Source organism: Chinchilla lanigera, unplaced genomic scaffold, assembly GCF_000276665.1.
Source record: "Chinchilla lanigera isolate Chin_1 unplaced genomic scaffold, ChiLan1.0 scaffold00002, whole genome shotgun sequence".
Classification (NCBI taxonomy): domain Eukaryota; kingdom Metazoa; phylum Chordata; class Mammalia; order Rodentia; family Chinchillidae; genus Chinchilla; species Chinchilla lanigera.
This window is the reverse complement of record NW_004955403.1, coordinates 53,060,601-53,067,320: the sequence shown is the minus strand read 5'-3', so window position 1 is coordinate 53,067,320 and position 6,720 is coordinate 53,060,601. Positions and strand designations below refer to the sequence as shown.

General features: G+C 50.0%; 1 long non-coding RNA gene across 1 annotated transcript; it reads left to right on the top strand.

The window, feature by feature from the left end:
• Positions 1-28: 28 nt before the first annotated feature.
• On the top strand, positions 29-5,188 carry LOC106148561. The gene is made up of 3 exons (XR_001234127.1): positions 29-183; positions 2,399-2,593; positions 4,957-5,188. It is a non-coding gene; the product is annotated as an uncharacterized LOC106148561 (long non-coding RNA).
• Positions 5,189-6,720: the final 1,532 nt, after the last annotated feature.

The window sequence follows — 6,720 nt, the reverse complement described above, 5'->3', positions numbered from 1 at the left end:
CGGGGCCGGGGCCTCGCGGCGCCCGCACCCCGGGGAGGCGTAGCGACTGCTGCAGACGCGAGCAGCGCGGCTCGCGCGTGAGCAGACGCGGGGTTCCGGGCCTCCCCGCTCCTTCGAACAGGGCTGGGGAACGCCTGGAGAGCCTGGAAGCAGGGAAGTGGTTTTAAAGCGCACTATCTCCCGGTGAGAATCCCGGAAAGTCCCTCGGGAGCGGTACTGGACCTTGGACCCCTCTGGGTTCCCGCTGAACTTTGTTCCCTTATATCTGTATTTGCTGAATTTCCTAACATGGATACACATGCCTAAAGAGTAGCGGTGTTTTCCTTAAGTCACATAATCCCACGAATTTAATTTTCACCTCCAATAATTTGGTGAAAGCTAATACTTCCTTGTCCTCTTATGTTAAGAGTGTCTGGCACACAAAAATATCCACTAAGAGGCCTGAGGAATAAGTGAATAATTTACAGACTATTTACAAACAATTTACCAATGCCGTCCCCTCTGAAAACGTGCAGGGGCCAAGACTTCAGAGAAAAGAAATCCAACAACGCGTTTTGTGGAGCCGCAGGCCAGGCTCTTGACAACAGCGTCACCAGGAACAGCCGCTGTGTCAGTGCTAGCCTCTCCTCCACCACCTGCAGCTCCAACTGAGAGTGTGTGCGCGCGTGTATATGCGTGTTGGCCGTACTGGCGACTGAGCCCAAGAGCACTGTTATATCCTCCTGCCTCAGCCTCCAAGTAACTGGGATCCCAGGTGTGCACCGCCACACCCAATCTAATGGCCAAACGTAACACACGCTGCTTTTAATCCTCAGTAAAGGTATTATAGGCACAATCTACCAGAAACCTTCTTAGCTAGACACGCAGAAAATGCAGAATTCTGCTCTGGAGGACAGGCAACAACATGCAGGGGACGCCTGTCGGTGTGCAGCGCACCCTGTAACCCACGACTGCATTTATACTTCAACAGAACATTTACTTATTTATACAAAATGGGATAAATGAAGTCTCAATTTCTATTAAAATCAGGATTTGCTGCCAAATGACTTCAAGCTTTTCTTAAGAAAATACTATTGGTTTCCAGACTGAAATTGGAAACCCTGTGGTTGAGGCGAGTTACTGAAGAGTTGGCTAACTTCTACTATCAGGTCAAGAATTAGAGCTAAGCAGAAACTTAAAATATCTGTCTCAGCAACAGGGTTTAGACCTGAAAAAAGACAGATGTCCTGATGCAAAGGGCTACTTCTGGCCAGGTGTGGTAGCACGTGCCTGTAATCCCAGCACTCAGGAGGGTGAGGCAGAAGGATCACTGCAAGTTCAAGGCCAGCCTGGAGTACAAAGTGAGCTCAAGGCCCGCCTGAACTGCACAGCGAGACCCTGTCTTGAAAAAAAAAGGCTACTTATTCCCTTCCATGGCCGGTGACTGATGTCACAAACGTGCATGGGGCAGAATGTCCCTAACTGATAATGCTCCAAAAACTCAGTGTAAGTCACATTTACTGAACCCTGAATTTCTACAGCCAAATTCTTCTGTGACAGAAATAATTAGCTCTCGATATCTGCTAAGCATACATCTTCCCTCCACTTTTTTCTTGAGACTAAGACAAGTGTCATGTGGAGGGGAACTTGTTTTCCTAGTCATCTCCTCTAAGGAAGGTACACTCCGCTGTGCTTCAAAACGGCTCACAGGTTTTAGAGGGCTCAGAGGCCTGCACCTAACATAACTAACACCATTTTACCATACCGATCCTTAAATCCCAGAGCTAGGAAAAACAGCCTGCGTCTCCCGTACAGAATAAAGGGTGTGCTGTGAAGTCTTTCTCTCCCTGACCGTAACCATCCACCTTCCCTCCCCACACCTCGCAGCGCGAACATTCTCCCAAGTCTTGTTTTACAGATGAAAAAGACTAGAAATAGTCTCTGCCTAAATCTCAACCCTACAAATTAATCCTCCCCTGACTTCAGGGGATCCTTTGCGCTGCGATTATTCCTTTTTTTTCCCCTTTTATTCTTTTTTTTTTTTTTTTTTTTGGTTTTTCTCCGGTACCGGGAACTGAACTCATGACCTTGCGCTTGCCAGGCAGGCGCTTTTGCCACTGAGCTAAATCCCCAGCCCCACCCCTTTTATTCTTTATACTACTCATCTTGACCTGAAATGCTTGCTTTATTTATTTCTGTCTTCAGCTAGAATATAGGCTTCACAAAAGCCAGGTCTACATGCAACTGGTGATCAAATATTTGGGGAGGGAGGGAGGGAGAAAGGGAGAGAGGAAGGGAGAGAAAGGAAAGGCGGGCCGCGAGACAGGGAAGGGGAGAAAGGCAGTAGGTATTACTGCGCGCCTTTGGTGTGCCAGGGCTGCACGCAACAGACAACACCTGAGCCCCTTCTTTGGCGCAGCCCGCAGGGATGGAGGGACGGACGGACACACGGACACACCTCAGCCAGGACCACCTCGGCACCTGGCAGCCCCCGCCGCGGTCTGGGGGGCCCTGGGAGAGCCACTGGGTGACAGAGCCACACGTACCTCATCTGGAAACAGACCGTGATAACGTACACGCGCTCCTCAGGCTGCTGTCGAGATCAGCAAGCACAGTAAGTCACAAAAATGGCCCCGAGTGTGAGGCCCTTCCCAGCAGCAGGGACTGTCTCCCACTACTGCCTCAGGTCTGGGCTCCCCTTGTCACTTTTGGGGGGCAAAGGGACAGTAGCAGATACGACTCAGAGGTCTGAAAAGTGTGTGAGCATCGGGGTCTGGTGTTTTCCGCTGTCTGTGCGGAGGGTCCCGGCCAGGCAGAGGACACAAAGCGCACCCGGAGCACGGTGAGGTAAACAAGGGCTGTTACTTTAGTTACAGGTGTAAAATACACGCAGCATGAACTCGACCGCTGAGCCAATTAAGCAGTTCAGTCGTGTCAGACGTGCTCCTGTGTGGCATAAGCGAACTCCAGAATTAAGTCACCCAGTTTTGGGGTGGCTGGTAATAAACGCTGATACACTGCACAGACTTGAAGAGCTTGAAGAGCTTAGCCCGGTCCCTGGCGAGTAACGGGAACCATCATTACCCACTTGGTCACTCTGAACTCCCAAACAGAAAATCCTCCTGTCACCTGCTGCCAAATGGTGCTCCAAAACTACTGCTCTCTCACATCACCACTCTGCTAGTTGTGTGTGTGTGTGTGTGTGTGTGTGTGTGTGTGTTGCACCGGGGACTGAAGCCAAGGATACTCTATCCCTAATCCTTTTCATTTTATTTTGAGACACGGTCTCACTCGCTTGCCCAGGCTGGCCTCCACCTTGTGATCCTCCTGCCTCAGCCTCCTGAGTAGCTGGGATTACAGGTGTGTGCTACTGTGCACGGCTTCTGCTGAAGCCGTTGGGCCCATGAGGACTGCACCCGGTGCCCCACGTGACCTCCCTCCTCGTGCCGAGCTGGCGGCGCTGTCACTCCACGAACCAGCCCATCTGTGCGGCTCTTAGCTTCCCCCACTAAGCCAAGTCCAGCGCTGTCTGCACGGTGCTGTGCCCCACAACCCACTTCCCCGTCACTCCTCAAGACCTCTCCCTCTGAACACTTGCACACCACTGAAGCGTCCCTGTCCTCCGTGAGACTCCAGGCACGTTTGGGGCATCTCCGCTGTGCCGCCCTCAGTGTGCTGCCCCCTGCACCTCCGCAAGGGTCAAAGGTCAAATTCGGCTCTACCCTGAGCGTTTCTTTGTCCATACAATAGGAAAAACAGTGGCTTCTTCAAAGGGTTGCTAGACGTTAGGTGTTTAAAATCACACTTGACACAGTAAGGGCTCAATAAACATCGGCCAATTACAACACCTCTAGCTAAAAAATAAATGGGTTTCAAAAGGCTTCCTGCAGGCACCAGAAAGGAGGAACAGCTAGCTAGACTGACCACAGCTCTAAGTCCACAGCACAAAGTCAGTGCAAACTTACTTGGGGCTGCGAGGGCCTGAGCCGGGGAAAGGACTTGGCTGCCTGTGGACATCTAACTTCTTAAGGAAACAAAACCGACATATGTATGACAGAAGTTCATGCACATGCAATCTCAGACACATCAAGTGGCTTGTTATATTATTTTCAGTATTTTTCTATTTGTTTGAAATATTTTGTAATTAAAAATACATTTTTGGGGCTGGGGATATAGCTCAGTGGCACAAATGCCTGCCTGGAAAGCTCAAGGTCCTGAGTTTGATTCCGGGTACCTCCCCTACAAAAAGAAATGCATTTTTTTTACATTAACACAATCTTAGGGGTACGTTAGTTAGAAACAACAGCGTCTGTGAGAAAGAAATTTCAAGTTCTGAGGTGGCCAGATCAGACCTGAAGAATTGTGAGATTATGGACACTAGACTGTAAAGAGAGACCAAGGCAGCCAGGCGTGGTGGTGCACACCTGCGATGCCAGCACTCAGGAGGCTGAGGCAGGAGGATCCTGTCAAGTTGAAGACAGCCTGAGCTACATAGTGAGTTCAAGGACAGCCTGGACTACATAGCAAGACCCTGTCTCTGTCTCTCTGTCTCTCTGTCTCTCTCTCTGTCTCTCTCTCTCTCACACACACTCACACACACACACACACACACACACACACACAAGCAGGAGACCAGGTCAGTGCAAGATCTGGAAAAGAATAACATGACGAACTGTGGGGACAGGCTGCCGCTGGAGGTTGAGCACAGCTGCGGGGCTAAGACAAAGCCCCGAGAGAGCCCCGAGAGCTCCAGGGCAGCCAGATAAGCAAGCTGTTCCAGCTCACAAACAAGCTGCTAGGCAGAGAGGCTGAAATCGACAACCACCCCCCTGTGTACAAATAAGCCCTCTGCAGGCCTTGGCCAGTCACTTTCCTCCCAGCCCTCGAGAGGGCTCCACCTGACCTCAGCTTTCTGCCTCTTTTATTTCTCCATCCTCCCACCGTCTGTCCCCTGGGAACTCCCCTGGGAACTTCAAGAGCGGAGCTACGCAGGGCACAGCGATGAATAACTAAAGGAAGAAGGCGCACAGAACACCTGACTTTCCCTCAGGACTCTGAGAGAGCTGGACAGTTCTCCTACGGTCCTTCAAGCGCTCCTCTACCTGTGGCTCAAGCAGTAGAGCAAAGGGTTAAAAATTCAGCTCCCTTGGCGCACGCCTGTAATCCCAGCAGGCAGGAGGCTGGGGCAGAAGGATCACTGAGCTCAAGGCCAGCCTGGGCTACAAAGTGAGTTCAGCGCCAGCCTGACTGCATGGCAAGACCCTGCCTCAAAAAGACAAAACAAAAGAAAACAAAAATAAAATGAACTTTCCAAAAATGAAAACAAATGAACTTCAGCTCACTCCCACAGAAAACTCCCTGTGCAACAGAGCCACAGAGGTAGCGGGTTAGCCGTCCCTGGAAGCGCTCAGGAGACCAACCAACTTAAGACTGCGAAGCCGCACATTCTTGTTTCAGGTTACAGGTCCCTGAAAGAAGCTAACGGTGAACATTTCTCTCCCCACATGCACAAAAGCGGACACAGGAGCGTCCCCTCCCCTATCCAGAATGCGTGGACCACGGCACGGCTGCGCACAAGAGGCCTTAGGAGTGGGATCCCCGTCTAAACACGAGACCCACGGAGGTTTCCTCATGCTCTACCCACACCGCCTGCGGGGTTTTGGGTGCTGTTTTCAGTGCCTCCAGGTTTTGCCTGTCACCTGCCACAGAAGATCAGGTATGGAATTTTCCACTGTGGCATCATATCAGTGCTCAGAAAGTTCACATTTTGGACCACCGTAGGTTTCAGGCTTTCAGATTAGGGCTGCTCAGCCCGTGTTTGCAAATAATTCCAAGCCAGAGTCTCCCACCAGAGCTCTCAGTAATAACCTCAGGCATTTTCCAACAAGGCACAGAAGTAACTTAAAGCTGTATATCCTTCAGGTAATGCTCAAGAGATTAAACCCTACCCTTGGATGAAGTGATTTTCCCCTACTGTAAGTTTCTTTAGGCTGCTTAATATTCTGTCATAAACAAGAGTTTATCTTGTTTAAAAGGCTAAGCTGGGTGTGGTACAACACACCTGTAATCCCCATGCTCCAAGAGGCCTCAAACTTCGCCTGAGCAAATTAGCCAGATCATGTCTCAAAATTTAAGGAACGCAATAGAGATCTGGAGATGTAGCTCAGGGCAAAAGAGGTCTGCTGATGTAGCTCCGGGCAAAGGCTCTGGGTTCAATCCCCTGTACAACATAAATAAATAACTACACATATACAAAAAGAAACTAGAAGGCCGGGCGTAGTGGCACATGCCAATAACCCAGCAGTCGGGAGGCTGAGGAAGGAGGATCGTTGTGAGTTCGAGACCAGCCTGGGATACAAAGTGAGCTCAAGGCCAGCCTGAACTGCACAGCGAGACCTGGTCTCAAAAAGACAAAAAAAATAATAAATAAATAAAAAATAAGTAAAATCATATGCACACGTATTAACAAGCTCTTGTGTTTGAGGCATTAAAGATACATCACGTCAGAAAAAAAAAAAAAGGTTGTTTTCAAATAGATTAACATCCAGAATCCAATACAGAGGCCAGCACTCGTGGTGGCACAAGCCTAGCACTTGGGAGGCTGAGGCAGGAGGATCGCTGGGAGTTTGAGGCCAGCCTGGGCTACGAAGTGAGCTCAAGGCCAGCCTGAACTATATAGCGAAATCCTCACCAAAAAAAAGAATCCAATACAGACTGTTAAATCTGGGAACAGGGGAAAGG